Source organism: Prunus avium, chromosome 3 (genome assembly GCF_965620075.1).
Source record: "Prunus avium chromosome 3, drPruAviu1.hap1.1, whole genome shotgun sequence".
NCBI lineage: Eukaryota > Viridiplantae > Streptophyta > Magnoliopsida > Rosales > Rosaceae > Prunus > Prunus avium.
This window is the reverse complement of record NC_142286.1, coordinates 14,095,716-14,119,212: the sequence shown is the minus strand read 5'-3', so window position 1 is coordinate 14,119,212 and position 23,497 is coordinate 14,095,716.

Below are 23,497 nucleotides of genomic sequence, written 5' to 3'. Positions count from 1 at the left end.
AATTGGAGTGTTTTGAGTGAAATCCAATCACCAGAACTATGAATTACCCTAACCACTCCAATTTGGAACGAACTGCCTTTGAACTTGAATTGTCCAATTTCTTACACCTATTGATTTCGGATCGAGCCCAAAACTTGGGCAACATCATAATACGGTGCGAGGAGTCATTTGGTGAGTTTTGAGTGAAATCCAATCGCCAGAACTATGAATTACCCCAACCACTCCAATTAGGAACGAACTGCCGTTGAACTTCAATTGTCCAATTTCTCACACCTATTGATTTCGAATCGAGCCCAAAACTTGGACAACATCATAATATGGTGGGAGGAGTCATTTGAAGAGTTTTGAGTGAAATCCAATCGCTAGAAGTCTGGAATACACCAACCACACCGATTAGGAACGAACTGCCGTTGAACTTGAATGGTCCAATTTCTCACACCTATTGATTTCGGATCGAGCCCAAAACGTGGGCAACATCATAATATGGTGGGTGGAGTCATTTGGTGTGTTTTGAGTGAAATCCAATCTCCAGAACTATGAATTACCCCAACCACTCCAATTTGGAATGAACTTCCTTTGAACTTGAATTGTCCAATTTCTTACACCTACTGATTTCGGATCGAGAACAAAACTTGGCCAACATCATAATATGGTGGGAGGAGTAATTTGGTGTGTTTTGAGTGAAATCCAACTGCCAGAACTATGAATTACCCCAACCACTTCAATTTGGAACGAACTGCCTTTGAACTTGAATTATCCAATTTCTTACACCTATTGATTTCGGATCGAGAACAAAACTTGGGCAACATCATAATACGGTGGGAGGAGTCATTTGGTGTGTTTTGAGTGAAATCCAATCTCCAGAACTATGAATTACCCCAACCACTCCAATTTGGAACGAACTGCCTTTGAACTTGAATTGTCCAATTTCTTACACCTATTGATTTCGGATCGAGAACAAAACTTGGGAACATCATAATATGGTGGGAGGAGTCATTTGGTGTGTTTTAAGTGAAATCCAATCGCCAGAACTATGAATTACCCCTACCACTCCAATTTGGAAAGAACTGCCATTGAACTTGAATTGTCCAATTTCGTACACCTATTGATTTCGAATCGAGAACAAAACTTGGGCAACATCATAATATGGTGGGAGGAGTCATTTGGTGAGTTTTGAGTGAAATCCAATCGCTAGAAGTACAGAATACACCAACCACTCCAGTTAGGAACGAATTGCCGTTGAACTTGAATTGTCCAATTTCTCACACCTATTGATTTCGGATCGAGCCCAAAACTTGGGCAACATCATAATATGGTGGGAGGAGTCACTTGGTGTGTTTTGAGTGAAATCGAATCGCCAGAACTATGAATTACCCCAACCACTCCAATCTGGAATGAACTGCCTTTGAACTTGAATTGTCCAATTTCTTACACCTATTGATTTCGGATCGAGCCCAAAACTTGGGCAACATCATAATACGGTGCGAGGAGCCATTTGGTGAGTTTTGGGTGAAATCCAATAGCCAGAACTACGAATTACCCCAACCACTCCAATTTGGAACGAACTGCCTTTGAACTTGAATTGTCCAATATCTTACACCTATTGATTTCGGATCGAGAACAAAACTTGGCCAACATCATAATATGGTGGGAGGAGTAATTTGGTGAGTTTTGAGGGAAATCCAATCCCTAGAAGTATGGAATACACCAACCACTCCAATTAGGAACGAACTGCCGTCGAACTTGAATTGTCCAATGTCTCACACCTATTGATTTCGGATCGAGCCCAAAACATGGGCAACAACATAATATATTGGGAGGAGTCGTTTGGTGAGTTTTGAGTGAAATCCAAGCGCTAGAAGTATGGAAAACACCAACCACTCCAATTAAGAACGACTTGCCGTTGAACTTGAATTGTCCAATTTCTCACACCTATTGATTTCGGATCGAGCCCAAAACTTGGGCAACATCATAATATGGTGGGACGAGTCATTTGGTGAGTTTTGAGTGAAATCCAATCGCCAGAACTATGAATTACCCCTACCACTCCAATTTGGAAAGAACTGCCTTTGTACTTGAATTGTCCAATTTCGTACACCTATTGATTTCGAATCGAGAACAACACTTGGGCAACATCATAATATGGTGGGAGGAGTCATTTGGTGAGTTTTGAGTGAAATCCAATCGCTAGAAGTATGGAATACACCCAGCACTCCAATTAGGAACGAATTGCCGTTGAACTTGAATTGTACAATTTCTCACACCTATTGATTTCGGATCGAGCCCAAAACCTGGGCAACATCATAATATGGTGGGAGGAGTCATTTGGTGAGTTTTGAGTGAAATCCAAGCGCTAGAAGTATGGAATACACCAACCACTCCAATTAAGAACGAATTGCCGTTGAACTTGAATTGTCCAATTTCTCACACCTATTGATTTCGGATCGAGCCCAAAACTTGGGCAACATCATAATATGGTGGGAGGAGTAATTTGGTGAGTTTTGAGGGAAATCCAATCCCTAGAAGTATGGAATACACCAACCACACCGATTAGGAACGAACTGCCGTTGAACTTGAACGGTCCAATTTCTCACACCTATTGATTTCGGATCGAGCCCAAAACTTGGGCAACAACATAATACGGTGCGAGGAGTCATTTGGTGTGTTTTGAGTGAAATCCAATCTCCATAACTATGAATTACCCCAACCACTCCAATTTGGAACGAACTGCCTTTGAACTTGAATTGTCCACTTTCTTACACCTATTGATTTCGGATCGAGAACAAAACTTGGCCAACATCATAATATGGTGGGAGGAGTAATTTGGTGTGTTTTGAGTGAAATCCAATTGCCAGAACTATGAATTACCCCAACCACTTCAATTTAGAACGAACTGCCTTTGAACTTGAATTGTCCAATTTCTTACACCTATTGATTTCGGATCGAAAACAAAACTTGGGTAACATCATAATATGGTGGGAGGAGTCATTTGGTGAGTTTTGAGTGAAATTGAATCGCTAGAAGTATGGAATACACCAACCACTCCAATTTGGAACGAACTGCTGTCGAACTTGAATTGTCCAATGTCTCACACCTATTGATTTCGGATCGAGCCCAAAACTTGGGCAACATCACAATATGGTGGGAGGAGTCATTTGATGAGTTTTGAGTGAAATCCAATCGCTAGAAGTATGGAATACACCAACCACTCCAATTAGGAACGAATTGCCGTTGAACATGAATTGTCCAATTTCTCACACCTATTGATTTCGGATTGAGCCCAAAACCTGCGCAACATCATAATATGGGGGGAGGAGTCATTTGGTGAGGTTTGAGTGAAATCCAATCGCTAGAAGTATGGAATACACCAACCACTCCAATTAAGAACGAATTGCCGTCGAACTTGAATTGTCCAATGTCTCACACCTACTGATTTCGGATCGAGCCCAAAACTTGGGCAACATCATAATATGGGGGGAGGAGTCATTTGGTGAGTTTTGAGTGAAATCCAATCACTAGAAGTATGGAATACACCAACCACTCCAATTAAGAACGAATTGCCGTCGAACTTGAATTGTCCAATGTCTCACACCTATTGAATTCGGATCGAGCCCAAAACCTGGGCAACATCATAATATGGTGGGAGGAGTCATTTGGTGACTTTTGAGTGAAATCCAAGCGCTAGAAGTATGGAATACACCAACCACTCCAATTAAGAACGAATCGCCGTTGAACTTGAATTGTCCAATTTCTCACACCTATTGATTTCGGATCGAGCCCAAAACTTGGGCAACGTCATAATACGGTGCGAGGAGTCATTTGGTGTGTTTTGAGTGAAATCCAATCTCCAGAACTATGAATTACCCCAACCACTCCAATTTGGAACGAACTACCTCTGAACTTGAATTGTCCACCTTCTCACACCTATTGCTTTCGGATCGAAAACAAAACTTGGGCAACATCATAATATGGTGGGAGGAGTCATTTGGTGTGTTTTAAGTGAAATCCAATCGCCAGAACTATGAATTAACCCTACCACTCCAATTTGGAAAGAACTGCCTTTGAACTTGAATTGTCCAATTTCGTACACCTATTGATTTCGAATAGAGAACAAAACTTGGGCAACATCATAATATGGTGGGAGGAGTCATTTGGTGAGTTTTGAGTGAAATCCAAGCGCTAGAAGTATGGAATACACCAACCACTCCAATTAAGAATGAATTGCCGTTGAACTTGAATTGTCCAATTTCTCACACCTATTGATTTCGGATCGAGCCCAAAACTTGGGCAACATCATAATATGGTGGGAGGAGTCATTTGGTGAGTTTTGAGTGAAATCAAATCACTAGAAGTATGGAATACACCAACCACTCCAATAAAGAACGAATTGCCGTTGAACTTGAATTGTCCAATTTCTAACACCTATTGATTTCGGATCGAGCCGAAAACTTGGGCAACAACATAATATGGTGGGAGGAGTCATTTGGTGGGTTTTGAATGAAATCCAAGCGCTAGAAGTATGGAATACACCAACCACTCCAATTAAGAACGAATTGCCGTTGAACTTGAATTGTCCAATTTCTCAGACCTATTGATTTCGGATCGAGCCCAAAACTTGGGCAACATCATAATATGGTGGGAGGAGTCATTTGGTGAGTTTTGAGTGAAATCCAATCGCTAGAAGTATGGAATACACACAGCACTCCAATTAGGAACGAATTGTCGTTGAACATGAATTGTCCAATTTCTCACACCTATTGATTTCGGATCGAGCCCAAAACCTGGGCAACATCATAATATGGTGGGAGGAGTCATTTGGTGAGTTTTGAGTGAAATCCAATCGCTAGAAGTATGGAATACACCAACCACTGCAATTAAGAATGAATTGCCGTTGAACTTGAATTGTCCAATTTCTCACACCTATTGATTTCTGATCGAGCCCAAAACTTGGGAAACGTCATAATATGGTGGGAGGAGTCATTTGGTCTGTTTTGAGTGAAATCCAATCGCCAGAACTGTGAATTACCCCAACCACTCCAATTTGGAACGAACTGCCTTTGATCTTCAATTGTCCAATTTCTTACACCTATTGATTTCAGATCGAGCCCAAAACTTGGGAAACATCATAATATGGTGGGAGGAGTCATTTGGTGTGTTTTGAGTGAAATCCAATCGCCAGAACTATGAATAACCCCAACCACTCCAATTTGAAACGAAGTGCCTTTGAACTTGAATTGTCCAATTTCTTACACCTATTGATTTCGAATTGAGCCCAAAACTTGGGCAACATCATAATATGGTGGGAGGAGTCATTTGGTGAGTTTTGAGTGAAATCCAATAGCTAGAAGTTTGGAATACACCAACCACTCCAATTAGGAACGAACCACTGTTGAATTTGAATTGTCCAATTTCTCACACCTATTGATTTCGGATCGAGCCCAAACTTGGGCAACAACATTATATGGTGGGAGGAGTCATTTGGTGTGTTTTGAGTGAAATCCAATTGCCAGAACTATGAATTACCCCAACCACTCAAATTTTTAACACACTTCCTTTGAACTTGAATTGTCCAATTTCTTTCACCTATTGATTTCTGATCGAGCCCAAAACTTGGGAAACATCATAATATGGTGGGAGGAGTAATTTGGTGTGTTTTGAGTGAAATCCAATCGCCAGAACTATGAATTACCCCAACCACTCCAATTTGGAACGAACTTCCTTTGATCTTCAATTGTCCAATTCCTTACACCTATTGATTTCGGATCGAGCCCAAAACTTGGGCAACATCGTAATATGGTGGGAGGAGTCATTTGGTGTGTTTTGAGTGAAATCCAATCGCTACAAGTATTGAATACACCAACCACTCCAATTAGGAACGAACTGCCGTTGCGCTTAAATTGTCCAATTTCTCACCCCTATTGATTTCGGATTGAGCCCAAAACTTGGGCAACATCATAATATGGTGGGAGGAGTCATTTGGTGTGTTTTGAGTGAAATCCAATCGCCAGAACTATGAATTACCCCAACCACTCCAATTTGGAACGAACTGCCTTTGAACTTGAATTGTCCAATTTCTTACACCTATTGATTTTGAAACGAGCCCAAAACATGGGCAAGATCATAATGTGGTGGGAGGAGTCATTTGGTGATTTTTGAGTGAAATCTATTCGCTAGAAGTATGGAATACACCAACCACTCCAATTAGGAACGAACTGCCGTTGCACTTGAATTGTCCAATTTCTCACACCTATTGATTTCGGATCGAGCCCAGAACTTGGGCAACATCATAGTATGGTGGGAGGAGTCATGTGGTGTGTTTTGAGTGAAATCCAATCACCAGAACTATGAATTACAACAACCACTTCAATTTTGGAACGAACTGCCTTTAAACTTGAATTGTCCAATTTCTTACACCTATTTATTTTGGATCGATCCCAAAACTTGGGAAACATCATAATATGGTGGGAGGATTCATTTGGTGTGTTTTGAGTGAAATCCAATCGCCAGAACACTGAATTACCCCAACCACTCCAATTTGGAACTGTTTCCCTCTTTTCGGCCGGGTAGGCCGACTGAAGGAGTTTTTGGTCCTTCTTCTTTTTTGAGTGCGGGGCGTGCCACCACCAAGCCCCGAATTTGGGCTTGAATGGAATGTGAGTAGATGGATGTGTTGCGTCCGAGATTTGACTTTAATCAAACGATTGTTCGGCCGAGCAAGGAACCTCCTCACAGCCTAGGTTCTTTCACTACCTTGGGTTCAAGGCTTTATGTGAGCGACCAAATGATGTGGAGTAGGTTGGAGATGAAGATTGAAGGTGAAACGTAATGAAACGAAGAATAAGTGCGTAAATTAAAGGTGCTTAAACTTAAATATAATTTAAAGAAAAATGCGTAAAGTAAAGTGCGAAAGATAAATAACGTAAAGACGAGAATTAAAGTGCGATAAAATGAATGAAAGCGATAAATAAAGCGAGAATGAAAATAAAAGCGATAAGAACAATAAGAACGATAAAATAAAATAGACTTGAAATTGAACTTAGTCGAAGGGCGATAACAATGAAAAGCAAAGCAATGGAAATAAACTTGAATCTAAACGACAGAAAAATATAAATTGAACAAGAATTGAAACTTACACTAGGAAAAGGAAGAACTCGCTACACTAGGTGCTTGAAAAATAAAGTCCTAAGTCTAGGAAAAGAAAAGTGCGAGACGAAAGATAAGTGCGTAAAGTAAAGGTGCTTAAACTTAAATATAATTTAAAGAAAACTGCATAAAGTAAAGTGCGAAAGATAAATAACGTAAAGACGAGAATTAAAGTGCGATAAAATGAATCAAAGCAATAAATAAAGCAAGAACGAAATGAAAGCGATAAGAACAATAAAGTAAAATGAACTTCAAATTAAACTTAATTGAAGTGCGATAACAATGAAATGTAAAGGAATCGAAATAAACTTGAATTTAAATGACAAGAAATATAAACTTACACTAGAAAAATGAAGAACTCACTATACTAGGTGCTTGAAAAATAAAATCCTAAGTCTAGGAAAAGAAAAGTGCGAGACGAAAGATAGGTTTGTCTGTTTGATGTTGTCTCCCTTCTGTCTTCGTCGAACAGGGTTTATATAGGGCACTCGTCAGCCCATGGGCTGGCCATTGAATGGCCAAATGTCAACTCTTCTTAAAAATCTTTCCTTTCGAAGCCCTCCTAAATCCGTGGGATTGCACTTGATTGAAATATTCTGACATGCCTGATTCTTTCTTGCTTTGGAACATTCGGAGTTCTTTCCTTGCAAAGCCTCTATCACGTGCATATAATCCTCCGAGAATCTTGGGCTTGAAATTGGTGGCTTAGAACTTCAGTCTTTGGAATGGCAAGATGATGCCCTTCATAATTTCCGAATTTGTGAAGCTCGAAAAACCGGTCTGCCTACTTCAATTTTTATTTTCATTTATATATATATATATATATATATATATATATATATATAAACATATATATTAAATTACACGCATGGGTCCCTTGGTTGTTGAAGTCGGCAGCACCAAGCATGAACATTAGTCTTTCTATGTATATGTGGCTGGGCCAGCAACTTGGGTTTTATAATTCATATATATGTATATAATATATATATTAGACATTAACTTTGAAACCCTCCAACCTGACTTGCAATATACCTACGGACGTCAGCCACATAGTTCTAATATTCCAAAACCTCGGCCGCAACTATTTCTTTTTTAATCTGCCCGCATTTTTAACACAACCTGGCCTAGCTCTCCAGCCGCCAGCCAACCAAAAATCCTGCACAAGAAATTTGTAGCTTTCGGCGGCCAAAACTGCTGATCATCCGGCCGCCATTTTCTAGCCAACACGCCCAGCCAACGACCTTCCAGCAGACCCGGCCGCAATTTTCCAGATTTGGCCACGCCCAGCTGTTTCTCAAGCCCAGGTTTTTTTCTAGTCGTGCTTTGCCTTCTCGCAAGTTCCTACTCTCGACCGCCGTTCCTTCAATCGGGTTGTGTCCAGCTTTGCATATGAAAACCTGGCTGGGCATAACCCAGCCGCCCTTCTTGAAGCTCCAAACCCGATTGCCAAGTTTCAATATCCCAAGCCGCTTGAATTTCATCAAGTGCTCAGATTGGGTGGATTTTCAACACGCCCAAACATTGCCCCCTCGACTTGCTTGGCTCGGATTCGGTGTAGAGGTAAGCAAATCGAAGCCCAAGACTTTTCAATTTCTGAACTTTGAAACTCTTTGCTTGCCTTGCACGTTATTAAATTTTGAATCGGGTAGGAATTTAGGAAGACACCAATTAAATTGGAGGGACTTTTGAACTTCCTATCCGTTGAAAGCCCTAGATATTACAAATATCCAAGAGTTCTTTTTCATTTTCACATAAACACCTCCACCATAGCTATAGGCTTTTAGAAGGTTTCCTCTCAAAACCCATATTCTTTTTCCCTTCAAATTCATCATTTCGCACACCGCATTCACCCGAATCAACATCAAACTTGAGATTTGCAAGCTTCTAGGTACGTTGCACAAATTCTTGGTTGATTTTGGCATGATTTTGATGCATTTGTAGCTTTCAAGAGTTTAGAGTTGAAACTTTGAAGTATGAATAGTGTCATGATGTTCTTCGCGTTCTTGTTTCGAATCTTGCTTGCTTCACCATATTTTTCTTTGATTCGATTTTGCCTCATGTTTGTAGGATGGAATCCATTCCAAGTGATAGCGCCCAATTTTTTGAAGACATGAAAGTGGCTATGGAAAACGATTTGGGCAAGCAAGTCTTCGCCTACTACCTCAATGCTTTTCCCAATTCCGCCCAATATATTCTCGGCCCATTTTTCTCTGCCTATCCGGAGGAGGTGACAAGGGTATGGGTGACGCAGCCGAGGAATGGCCCAATTTATTTTTCAGACTTCACATGGGCAACTGTTTGGGAGAGCTCCAAACCATTCAAAGGTTGGCCAACGGGAGGCCCCATCAAAAAGGATTCCGCCCCAAGCAAAGAAGCCCCATCAAAGAAGGCATCATCCGCCGCCGGGAAGCCCGACCACTCAAGCTCGGCGGATGGAAAGTTTGATTGGTATCATTGGTTCAAAGCATTGGAACCAAAATTGAAGGGCCATTGGAAGAAAACTGGAATATATGATACATTACTCCTATGTGCGGGGAGCCCCTTTCCTTGCGACCGATCTCTCATCATCGCGGCCCTATGCTTTTGGTCTTCCTCCACCAATTGCATGAGGCTCCGTTTTGGGATGATGACGCCCAACTTGCTAGACTTGGCCGCTATCGCCGACCTTCGCCCTCATGGAGCTGATTTCTCGGCCGCCAACCTTCCGAAATCCAAGGCGGGCTTAGATTTCCCCAAGTCAAGCAAGACCTTTGGGAGTTGGGTGAAGACATATCTTGGTCATGGCGGAGAGCCCACCGATCCTCCTTCCATCAATGGCGTCTCCTACATTGAGCATGTGGCTTTCCTTGTCATGTGGCTATGCAAGTTCTTGGCGTGCCCAAAATCCGGCGGGATTACTAAGGAGTTCCAAGCCCTGGCGGAGGTACTTGTGGATGGCCATCAAGTGGCCATGGGCCCAATTTTTCTTGCCTATCTTTATAGAGGGCTCCGTGAGGTAACCACTAAACCCATGGATTATCATGCTTCTGGCCCTATATGGATTTTTCAGTTATGGCTCCAGCTTTATTTTCCGGAACTAAGTCCAACCACCGTTTGCCCCAACGATAAATCTCTTCTGGGCATTCCATTGCTCAACGCCCCACGCCGGAAGCATTATGTTAAGGATTGCTTCCGATTCTTTTATGGGTGCCAAGATAGGACTAGGGAGCATCTCTCCATTTGCCTAGATCACCGTTTCCCGGATTATCTAGCCTTGGATCTTTCCTCATTTCCTACGTCGGAGACGAAAAAGGAAAGACATAATATGTGGGCGAGCATCCTCATCAGCCGAGATCTTCCATCTGGCCTAATGGTGAACAAAGGTGATAACTATCATTGTGGTGGTGAGCTTTATTATCCCGCCGCCGCGGGCTACCAACTTGGTTTTATACAGAGCATCCCGATACCACCTATGGATTCCGTCAACCTACTTTCATCTTGGCGGGCGGAATTTAAGGATGCAAAAGAAGTCACCACCTTGACGAGTTTCAACCAAGACTTGGTGAAATCCTTTAGCATTCCGATTAGAGATCCCCGATTTGGTGACTCCGATATTTTCTTCCATTGGTGGAAAAAAATGTCGGCCAATTGGTTTTCTCAGCCATGATCGGAGATTGAAGATAGGATCTTCAGACATTGCCCGTGCTCATTGGCATACCAACAAGAGAAAGAGAAAAAGAAGGCCCAAGCAAAAGGTAAAATATTTATACTTCTCTTCATTTTAATTCTGGCTATATTCCTTCTTTCTAACCCTTCAAATCTCATAGCTGACACCACCGAGAAGGAAAATCCTCCCGCCGACATTATTGAGAAAGAGGACCCTGCCAATCCCGCTGATGCTAATTCTGGGCGAGGCGTAAAAAGGCCTAACGCCCCCATCCAAGGTAGGCCACTCTCTGGGATTATTTTTGCCCTTTTAAAGCTTTGCACTTTTAGCTTTTTGAATTTCTGATGGGCATTTCTAAGAGCTTAAACCCCCAACCTTTTAGGTGATACCTCCGCCGAAAATATCGTGCCCTCACGAACATTCCTTCGGCCCAGAAAAGTTCCTCGGAACCTCTCACCTCAAGGTTTGGCCGTGCATTTTCAATTTTTTTTTTTTTTTTTTTATAATTAAAATATACTTGTTGCAGGTTCCCCAAGGCCGGCGGAGCATCCTTCTCCTTCTCACTCGATCGGGGCCGTGCAATCAGCCACTACTTCTTCCGCTGCTCCGGTAAGCTTATATCTCTACATACTTTCATTTATTAATTTTAAAAGGCCCAAGTTCACCTTTATGCCCAAAAATGTAGGAAGCTCAACCTTCCGCACCTGAGACGGAAATCGGGGCGCAAGTCATGACCCCGGTGGTCGAAGATGAGGTAAGCCCAATTCTTTGGCCGCTTGAATTTCTCTTTACATAACACTTCTTTTATGCTCACTAAATTTTCAAATTTAGTCGGCCGAGGTCAATACCAATGGGCACCCAGAGGAGGCTTCTACGGGATCACACGTGATTATTCTCGTGCCCAGGGATCACGCCCTTGAGCACGTAGCTGAGCTGACCGAGGAAGATTTCCCACATGTCTCGAATTCTCAGGTTCATTGAAATTTCACATTCTCAAAGTTTCTTTTATACTTGCCCCCAATTTCTTATTTTCAATGTTTGAACATGTTAGCGGGCCATTTTTGGCCACGAACTTTCTTCGGCCGATACGACGACCACTGAGGCCGAATTTCAGCCTCTTTTTGCCATGAATCCAGACCCCCCCTCGACTTGCCCTCTCGAGGCGCCTCGAAGTGGCCCAACTTTTCAGGTAGTATTATTCTCCTTTATCATTTTTCAAAGCTTTCTAGTTGTTAGAAAACTCATATCCTCCTTTTTTAGGCGGATGTGGTGGAGTTTACCACCATCTCGGTCGACTCTACGGTCGTCACTAGCAGTGCGCCTTCCACTACTCCCACCGACGGAAGTGCACCACTTGAGCCCATTCTTATGTTGACCTCGGGGGCTCCAGCCTTGGTGGTTGACATTATTCCGGCCGAACTCCCACTTGAGGTAAACCCCAAAGTTTTCATACTTATTTCAAATACATGGGCCATTATTATAACTCTTATGCCCTTTTGCCAGGTTGGAGAGTCTTCGCCCCCTATTCCCGCCGAGATTATCACGAGTCCATCAGCGGAGGATGGAAGAAGCTTGGCCATGGCCCCTCACGAAGAAGCCCCTCTACCATTCCCTGATCAGGTATGAAGAATGAAATATATGTCTTTATATGCAATTTTACTTTCCCCACTTGAAAGGAAAACAAAAAAATATATATAACACCCATTATTTTTCTTGCAGTCCGTAAAGTAAAGGTGCTTAAACTTAAATATAATTTAAAGAAAAATGCGTAAAGTAAAGTGCGAAAGATAAATAACGTAAAGACGAGAATTAAAGTGCGATAAAATGAATCAAAGCAATAAATAAAACAAGAACGAAATCAAAGCGATAAGAACAATAAAGTAAAATGAACTTGAAATTAAACTTAATTGAAGTGCGATAACAATGAAATGTAAAGGAATCGAAATAAACTTGAATTTAAATGACAAGAAATATAAACTTACACTAGAAAAATGAAGAACTAACTATACTAGGTGGTTGAAAAATAAAATCCTAAGTCTAGGAAAAGAAAACTGCGAGACGAAAGATAGGTTTGTCTGTTTGATGTTGTCTCCCTACTTGAAGCTCCAAACCCGATTGCCAAGTTTCAATATCCCAAGCCGCTTGAATTTCATCAAGTGCTCGGATTGGGTGGATTTTCAACACGCCCAAACAGGAACGAACTGCCTTTGAACTTGAATTGTCCAATTTCTTACACCTATTGATTTCGGATCGAGCCCAAAACTTGGGCAACATCATAATATGATGGGAGGAGTCATTTGGTGTGTTTTGAGTGAAATCCAACCGCTAGACCTATGAATTACCCCAACCACTCCAATTTGGAACGAACTGCCTTTGAACTTGAATTGTCCCATTTCTTACACCTATTGATTTCGGATCGAGCCCAAAACTTGGGCAACATCATAATATGATGGGAGGAGTCATTTGGTGTGTTTTGAGTGAAATCCAACCGCTAGACCTATGAATTACCCCAACCACTCCAATTTGGAACGAACTGCCTTTGAACTTGAATTGTCCAATTTCTTACACCTATTGATTTCGGATCGAGCCCAAAACTTGGGAAACATCATAATATAGTGGGAGGAGTCATTTGGTGTGTTTTGAGTGAAATCCAATAGCCAGAACTATGAATTACCCCAACCACACCAATTTGGAACGAATTGCCGCTGAACTTGAATTGTCCAATTTCTTACACCTATTGATTTCGGATCGAGCCCAAAACTTGGGCAATATCATAATATGGTGGGAGGAGTCATTAGGTGAGTTTTGAGTGAAATCCAATCGCTAGAAGTATGGAATACACCAACCACTCCAATTTGGAACGATCTGCCGTTGAACTTGAATTGCCCAATTTCTTACACCTATTGATTTCGGATCGAGCCCAAAACTTGGGCAACATCATAATATGGTGCGAGGAGTCATTTGGTATCAACCACTCCAATTAGGAACGAACTGCCGTTGCCCTTGAATTGTCCAATTTCTCAACCCTATTGATTTCGGATCGAGCCCAAAACTTGGGCAACAACATAATATGGTGGGAGGAGTCATTTGGTGTGTTTTGAGTGAAATCCAATCGCCAGAACTATGAATTTCCCCAACCACTCCAATTTGGAACGAATTGCCTTTGAACTTGAATTGTCCAATTTCTTACAACTATTGATTTCGGACCGAGCCCAAAACTTGGGCAACATCATAATATGGTGGGAGGAGTCATTTGGTGTGTTTTGAGTGAAATCCAATCTCCAGAACTACGAATTACCCCAACCACTCCAATTTGGAACGAACTGCCTTTGAACTTGAATTGTCCAATTTCTTTCACCTATTGATTACGGATCGAGCCCAAAACTTGGGAAACATCATAATATAGTGGGAGGAGTCATTTGGTGTGTTTTGAGTGAAATCCAATCGCCAGAATTATGAATTACCCCAACCACTCAAATTTGGAACGAACTGCCTTCGAACTTGAATTGTCCAATTGCTTTCAACTATTGATTTCTGATCGAGCCCAAAACTTGGGAAACATCATAATATGGTGGGAGGAGTCATTTGGTGTGTTTTGAGTGAAATCCAATCGCCAGAACCATGAATTACCACAACACAAATTTGGAACGAACTGCTGCTGAACTTGAATTGTCCAATTTCTTACACCTATTGATTTCGGATCGAGCCCAAAAATTGGCCAACATCATAATATGGTGGGAGGAGTCATTGGGTGAGTTTTGATTGAAATCCAATCGCTAGAAGTATGGAATACACCAACCACTCCAATTTGGAACGAATTGCCGTTGAACTTGATTTGTCGAATTTCTTACACCTATTGATTTCGGATCGAGCCCAAAACTTGGGCAACATCATAATATGGTGGGAGGAGTCATTTGGTGAGTTTTGAGTGAAATCTAATCGCTAGGAGTATGGAATACACCCACCACTCCAATTAGGAACGAACCGCCATTGCACTTGAATTGTCCAATTTCACAACCCTATTGATTTCGGATCGAGCCCAAAACTTGGGCAACATCATAATATGGGGGGAGGAGTCATTTGGTGTCTTTTGAGTGAAATCCAATCGCCAGAACTATGAATTTCCCCAACCACTCCAATTTGGAACGATCTGCCTTTCAACTTGAATTGTCCAATTTCTTACACCTATTGAATTCGGACCAAGCCCAAAACTTGGGCAACATCATAATATAGTGGGAGGAGTCCTTAGGGGTGTTTTGAGTGAAGTCCAATCTCCACAACTATGAATTACCCGAACCACTCCAATTTGGAACGAACTGCCTTTGAACTTGAATTTACCAATTGCTTACACCTATTGATTTCGGATCGAGCCGAAAACTTGGGCAACATCATAATATGGTCGGAGGAGTCAATTGGTGAGTTTTGAGTGAAATGTAATTGCTAGAAGTATGGAATACACCAACCACTCCAATTAGGAACGAAATTCCGTTGAACATGAATTGTCCAATTTCTCGTACCTATTGATTTCGGATCGAGCCCAAAACATGGGCAACATAACGATATGGTGGGAGTAGTCATTTGGTGTGTTTTGAGTGAAATCCAATCTCCAGAACTATGAATTACCCCAACCACTCCAATTTGGAACGAACTGCCTTTGAACTTGAATTGTCCAATTTCTTTCACCTATTGATTTCGGATCGAGCCCAAAACTTGTTAAACATCATAATATGGTGGGAGGAGTCATTTGGTGAGTTTTGAGTAAAACCCAATCTTCAGAACAACGAATTACCCCAACCACTCCAATTAGGAACGAACTGCCGTTGAACTTGAACTGTCCAATTTCGCACACCTATAGATTTCGGATCAAGCCCAAAACTTGGGCAACAACATAATATGGTGGGAGGAGTCATTTTGGTGAGTTTTGAGTAAAATCCATTCGCTAGAAGTATGGAATACACCAACCACTCCAATTAGGAACGAACTGTCGTTGTACTTGAATTGTCCAATTTCTAACCCCTATTGATTTCAGATCGAGGCCAAAACTTGGGCAACATCATAATATAGTGGGAGGAGTCATTAGGTGAGTTTTGAGTGAAATCCAATCGAAAGAAGTATGGAATACACCAACCACTCCAATTTGGAACGAACTGCCATTGAACTTGAATTGTCCAATTTCTCATACCTATTGATTTCGGATCGAGCCCAAAACTTGGTTAACAACATAATATGTTTGGAGTAGTCATTTGGTGAGTTTTGAGTGAAATCTAATCGCTACAAGTATGGAATACATCAACCACTCCAACTAGGAACGAACTGCCGTTGCACTTGAATTGTCCAATTTCTCACATCTATTGATTTCGGATCGACCCCAAAACTTGGGCAACATCATAATATAGTGGGAGGAGTCATTTGGAGAGTTTTGAGTGAAATCTAATCGCTACAAGTATGGAATACAGCAACCACTCCAATTAGGAACGAACTGCCGTTTCACTTGAATTGTCCAATTTCTCACCCCTATTGATTTCGGATCAAGCCCAAAACTTGGGCAACATCACAATATGGTGGGAGGAGTCATTTGTTGAATTTTGAGTGAAATCCAATCGCTAGAAGTAAGGAATACACCAACCACTCCATTTTGGAACGAACTGCCGTCGATCTTGAATTGTCCAATTTCTCATACCTATTGATTTCGGATCGAGCCCAAAACTTGGGCAACATCATAATGTGGTGGGAGGAGTCTTTTGGTGACTTTTGAGTAAAATCTGATCGCTACAAGTATGGAATACACCAACCACTCCAATTAGGAACGAACTGCGGTCGCACTTGAATTGTCCAATTTCTCCCCCCTATTGATTTCGGATCGAACCCAAAACTTGGGCAACATCATAATATGGTGGGAGGAGTCATTTGGAGAGTTTTGAGTGAAATCCAATCGCTACAACTATGGAATACACCAACCACTCCAATTAGGAACGAACTGCTGTTGCACTTGAATTGTCCAATTTCTCACACCTATTGATTTCGGATCGAGCCCAAAACTTGGGCAACATCATAATATGGTGGGAGGAGTCATTTGGTGTGTTTTGAGTGAAAACCAATCGCTACAAGTATGGAATACACCAACCACTCCAATTAGGAACGAACTGCCATTGCACTTGAATTGTCCAATTTCTCACACCTATTGATTTCGTATCGAGCCCAAAACTTGGGCAACATCCTAATATGGTGGGAGGAGTCATTCGTTGCGTTTTGAGTGAAATCCAATCGCTAGAACTATGAATTTCCCAAACCACTCCAATTTGGAACGAACTGCCTGTGAACTTGAATAGTCCAATTTCTCACACCTATTGACTTCGGATCGAGCCCAAAACATGGGCAACATCATAATATGGTGGGAGGAGTCATTTGGTGTGTTTTTAGTGAAATCCAATTGCCAGAGCTATGAATTACCCCAACCACTCCAATTAGGAACGAACTTCCTGTGAACTTGAATTGTCCAATTTCTCACACCTATTGATTTCGGATTGAGCCCAAAACTTGGGCAACATCATAATGTGGCGGGAGGAGTCATTTGGTGTGTTTTGAGTGAAATCCAATCCCCAGAACTATGAATTACCCCAACCACTCCAATTTGGAACGAATTGCCTTTGAACATGAATTGTCCAATTTCATACACCTATTGATTTCGGATCGAGCCCAAAACTTGGGCAACATCACAATATGGTGGGAGGAGTCATTTGGTGAGTTTTGAGTGAAATCTAATCGCTACAGGTATGGAATACACCAACCACTCCAATTAGGAACGAACTGCTGTCGCACTTGAATTGTCCAATTTCTCACCCCTATTGATTTCGGATCGAGCCCAAAACTTGGGCAACATCATAATATGCTGGGAGGAGTCATTTGGTGAGTTTGGAGTGAAATCCAATCGCTTGAGGTCTGCAATACACCAACCACTCCAATTAGGAACGAACGGCCGTTGCACTTGAATTGTCCAATTTCTCACAACTATTGATTTCGGATCGAGCCCAAAACTTGGGCAACATCATAATATGGTGGGAGGAGTCATTTGGTGTGTTTTGAGTGCAATCCATTGGCCAGAACTATGAATTACCCCATGCACACCAATTTGGAACGAACTGCCGCTAAACTTGAATTGTCCACTTTCTTACACCTTTTGATTTCGAATCGAGCCCAAAACTTGGGCAACAACATAATACGGTGGGAGGAGTCATTTGGTGCGTTTTCAGTGAAATCCAATCGCTAGAACTATGAATTTCCCCAACCACTCCAATTTGGAACGAACTTCCTGTGAACTTGAATTGTCCAATTTCTCACACCAATTGATTTCGGATTGAGCCCAAAACTTGGGCAACATCATAATATGGCGGGAGGAGTCATTTGGTGTGTTTTGAGTGAAATCCAATTGCCAGAACTATGAATTACCCCAACCACTCCAATTTGGAACGAACTGCGTTTGAACTTTAATTGTCCAATTTCTCACACCTATTGATTTCTGATCGAGCCCAAAACTTGGGCAACATCATAATATGTTGGGAGGAGTCATTCGGTGAGTTTTGAGTGAAATCCAATCCCTAGAAGTATGGAATACACCAACCTCTCCAATTAGGAACGAACTGCCATTGAACTTGAATTGTCCAATTTGTCACACCTGTTGATATCGGATTCAGCCCAAAACTTGGGCAACAATATAATATGGTGGGAGGAGTCATTTGGTGAGTTTTGAGTGAAATCCAATCCCTTGAAGTTTGGAATACACCAACCACTCCAATTTGGAACGAACTGCCGTTGAACTTGAATTGTCCAATTTCTCACACATATTAATTTCGGATCGAGCCCAAAACTTGGGCAACACCATAACATGGTGGGAGGAGACAGTTGGTGTGTTTTGAGTGAAATCTAATCGCCAGAACTGTGAATTACCCCAACCAGTCCAATTTCGAACGAACTGCCTTTGAACTTGAATTGTCCAATTTCTTACACCTATTGATTTCGGATCGAGCCCAAAACTTGGGCAACTTCATAATGTGGTGGGAGGAGTCATTTGGTGTGTTTTGAGTGAAATCCAATCGCTAGAACTATGAATTTCCCCAACCACTCCAATTTGGAACGAACTGCTTTTGAACTTGAATTGTCCAATTTCTCACACCTATTGATTTCGGATCCAGCTCAAAACTTGGGCAACATCATAATATGGTGGGAGGAGTCATTTGGTGTGTTTTGAGTGAAATCCATTTGCCAGAACTATGAATTACCCCAACCACTCCAAATTGGAACGAACTGCCTTTGAACTTGAATTGTCCAATTTCTTTCACCTATTGATTTCGGATCGAGCCCAAAACTTGGGCAACATCATAATATGGTGGGAGGAGTCATTTGGTGTGTTTTGAGTGAAATCCAATCGCTAGAACTATGAATTACCCCAACCACTCCAATTTGAAACGAACTGCCTTTCAACTTGAATTGTCCAATTTCTTAAACCTATTGATTTCGGATCTAGCCCAAAACTGGGGCAACATCATCATATGGTGGGACGAGTCATTTGGTGTGTTTTGAGTGAAATCCAATTGCCAGAACTATGAATTACCCCAACCACTCCAATTTGGAACGAACTGCCATTCAACTTGAATTGTCCAATTTCTTACACCTATTGATTTCGGATCGAGCCCAAAACTTGGGCAACTTCATAGTATGGTGGGAGGGGTCATTTGGTGAGTTTTGAGTGAAATCCAATCGCTAGAAGTATGGAATACACCAACCACTCCAATTTGGAACGAACTGCCGTTGAACTTGAATTGTACAATTTCTCACACCTTTTGATTTCGGATCGAGCCCAAAACTTGGGCAACATCATAATATGGTGGGAGGAGTCATTTGGGGTGTTTTGAGTGAAATCCAATCACAAGAACTATGAATTACCCCAACCACTCCAATTTGGAACGAACTGCCTTTGAACTTGAATTGTCCAATTTTTTACACATATTGATTTCGGATCAATCCCAAAACATGGGCAACATCATAATATGGTGGGAGGAGTCATTTGGTGTATTTTGAGTGAAATCCAATCGCCAGAACTATGAATTACCCCAGCCAGTCCAATTTCGAACGAACTGCCTTTGAACTTGAATTATCCAATTTCTTACACCAATTGATGTCGGATCGAGCCCAAAACATGGGAAACATCGTAATATGGTGGGAGGAGTCGTTTGGTCTGTTTTGAGTGAAATCCAATCGCCAGAACTTTGAATTCCCCCAACCACTCCAATTTGGAACGAACTGCCTTTAAACTTGAATTGTCCAATCAGGAACGAACTGCCCTTGAACTTGAATTGTCCAATTTCTTACACCTATTGATTCCATATCGAGCCCAAAACTTGGGCAACAACATAACATGGTGGGAGGTGGCATTTGGTGAGTTTTGAGTGAATTCCAATCGCGAGAAGTATGGAATACACCAACCACTCCAATTAGGAACGAACTGTCGTCGAACTTGAATTGTCCAATTCCTCACACCTATTGATTTCGAATCGAGCCCAAAACTTGGGCAACATCATAATATGGTGGGAGGAGTCATTAGGTGTGTTTTGAGTGAAATCCATTCGCTAGAACTATGAATTGGCCCAACCACTACAATTTGGAATGAACTGCCTTTGAACTTGAATTGTCCAATTCCTTAATCCTATTGATTTCGGATCTGGCCCAAAACTTGGGCAACATCATAATATGGTGGGAGGAGTCATTTGGTGTGTTTTGAGTGAAATCAAATTGCCAGAACTATGAATTACCCCAACCAGTCCAATTTGGAACGACCTGCCTTTGAACTTGAATTGTCTAATTTCTTACACCTATTGATTTCGGATCGAGCCCAAAACTTGGGAAACAAAATAATGTGGTGGGAGGAGTCATTTGGTGTGTTTTGAGTGAAATCCAATCGCTACAAGTATGGAATACACCAACCACTCCAATTATGAACGAACCGTCGTTGAACTTGAATTGTCCAATTTCTTACACCTTTTGATTTCGGATCGAGCCCAAAACTTGGACAACATCCTAATATGGTGGGAGGAGTCATTTGGTGAGTTTTGAGTGAAATCCAATTGCTAGAAGTATGGAATACACCAACCACTTCAATTAGGAACAAACTGCTGTTGCGCTTGAATTGTCCAATTTCTCACCCCTATTGATTTCGGATCGAGCCCAAAACTTGGGCAACATCATAATATGGTGGGAGGAGTCATTTGGTGAGTTTTGAGTGAAATCCAATCGCTAGAACTATGAATTACCCCAACCACTCCAATTTGGAACGAACTGCCTATGAACTTGAATTGTCCAATTTCTTAAACCTATTGATTTCGGATCTAGCCCAAAACTTGGGCAACATCATAATATGGTGGGAGGAGTCATTTGGTGTGATTTGAGTGAAATCCAATTGCCATAACTATGAATAACCCCAACCACTCCAATTTGGAACGAACTGCCTTTAAACTTGAATTCTCCAATTTCTTAGACCTATTGATTTCGGACCGGGCCCAAAATTTGGGCAACATCATAATATGGTGGGAGGAGTCATTTTGTGAGTTTCGAGTGAAATCCAATCGCTACAAGTATGGAATACACCAACCACTCCAATTAGGAATGAACTGCCATTGAACTTGAATTGTCCAATTTCTCACACCTATTGATTTCGGATCAAGCCCAAAACTTGGGCAACATCATAATATGGTGGGAGGAGTCATTTGGTGAGTTTTTAGTGAAATCCAATTGCTAGAAGCATGGAATACACCAACCACTCCAATTAGGAACGAACTGCCGTTGAAATTGGATTGTCCAATTTCTCACACCTATTGATTTCCTATCGAGCCCAAAACTTGGGCAACATCATTATATGTTGGGAGGAGTCATTTGGTGTGTTTTGAGTGAAATCCAATCGCCAGAACTATGAATTAACCCAACCAGTCCAATTTGCAACGAACTTCCTTCGAACTTGAACTGTCCAATTTCTTACACTTATTGATTTCGGATCGAGCCCAAAACTTGGGAAACATCATAATATGGGGGGAGGAGTCATTTGGTTTGTTTTGAGTGAAATCCAATTGCCAGAACCATGAATAACCCCAACCACTCCAATTTGGACCGAACTGCCTTTGAACTTGAATTGTCCAATTTCTTACACCTATTGATTTCGGATCGAGCCCAAAACTTGGGCAACATCATAATATGGTGGGAGGAGCCGTTTGGTGAGTTTTGAGTGAAATCCAATCGCTAGAAGTATGGAATACACCAACCACTCCAATTAGGAACGAACTGCCGTTGAACTTGAATTGTCCAATTTCTCACACCCATTGATTTCGGATCGAGCCCAAAACTTGGGCAACATCATAATATGGTGGGAGGAGTCATTTGGTGAGTTTTGAGTGAAATCCAATCGCTAGAAGTATGGAATACACCAATCACTCCAATTAGGAAAGAACTGCCGTTGCACTTGAATTGTCCTATTTCTCACCCCTATTGATTTCGGATCGAGCCCAAAACTTGGGCAACATCATAGTATGGAGGGAGGAGTCATTTGGTGTGTTTTGAGTGAAATCCAATCGCCAGAACTATGAATTACCCCAACCACTCCAATTTGGAACGAACTGCCTATGAACTTGAATTGTCCAATTTCTTACACCTATTGATTTCGAATCGAGCCCAAAACTTGGGCAACAACAAAATATGGTGGGAGGAGTCATTTGGTTTGTTTTGAGTAAAATCCAATCACCAGAACTATGAATTACCCCAACCAGTCCAATTTGGAACGAACTGCCTTCGAAATTGAATTGTTCAATTGCTTACTCCTATTGACTTCGGATCGACCCCAAAACTTGGGCAACATCTTAATATGGTGGGAGGAGTCGTTTGGTGAGTTTTGAGTGAAATCCAATCACTAAAAGTATGGAATACACCGACCACTCCAATTAGGAACGAACTGCCGTTGAACTTGAATTGTCCAATTTCTCACACCTATTGATTTCGGATCGAGCCCAAAACTTGGGCAACATCATAATATGGTTGGAGGAATCATTTGGTCTGTTTTCAGTGAAATCCATTCGCCAGAACTATCAGTTACCCCAGCCACTCCAATTTGGAACGAACTGCCCTTGAACTTAATGAAGGTGGAAAGTATTTTTCAAGCAAACACAAAGTAACTACTACATCTTCTTCCAACTTATCTAGCTTGGAAACATCAACCGTCTTTGCACATATAGCGTTGAAGAAGAAGCACAAACAAGTTTTTGCATACCTTGCAGGCTTCTCCAAAACAGAACGAATTGCCACAGGGAGCAATTGTTGCATTAAGGTATGACAATCATGTGATTTAAGGCCAAGAAGTCTTGAATCTTGTAAAGATACAAGATTTTTTATATTTGAAGAATAACCTTCAGGGACCTTCATACCATAGAAAGAATTGCAAACCGCTCTCTTCTCTGCTCTTGACAAATTCCAAGGCCCTGGAGGCAAACGAGTACTTCTTTCTCCATACTCGGGTTGCAAATCAGTTTTGACCCCCATGTTCAATAAATCTAACCGAGCAGCAATCCCATCTTTATTTTTTCCAGGGATCTCCAGCAATGTACCAATGATACTATCACAAACATTCTTCTCAATGTGCATAACATCGAGGACATGCCTCACTGGAAGGTATTT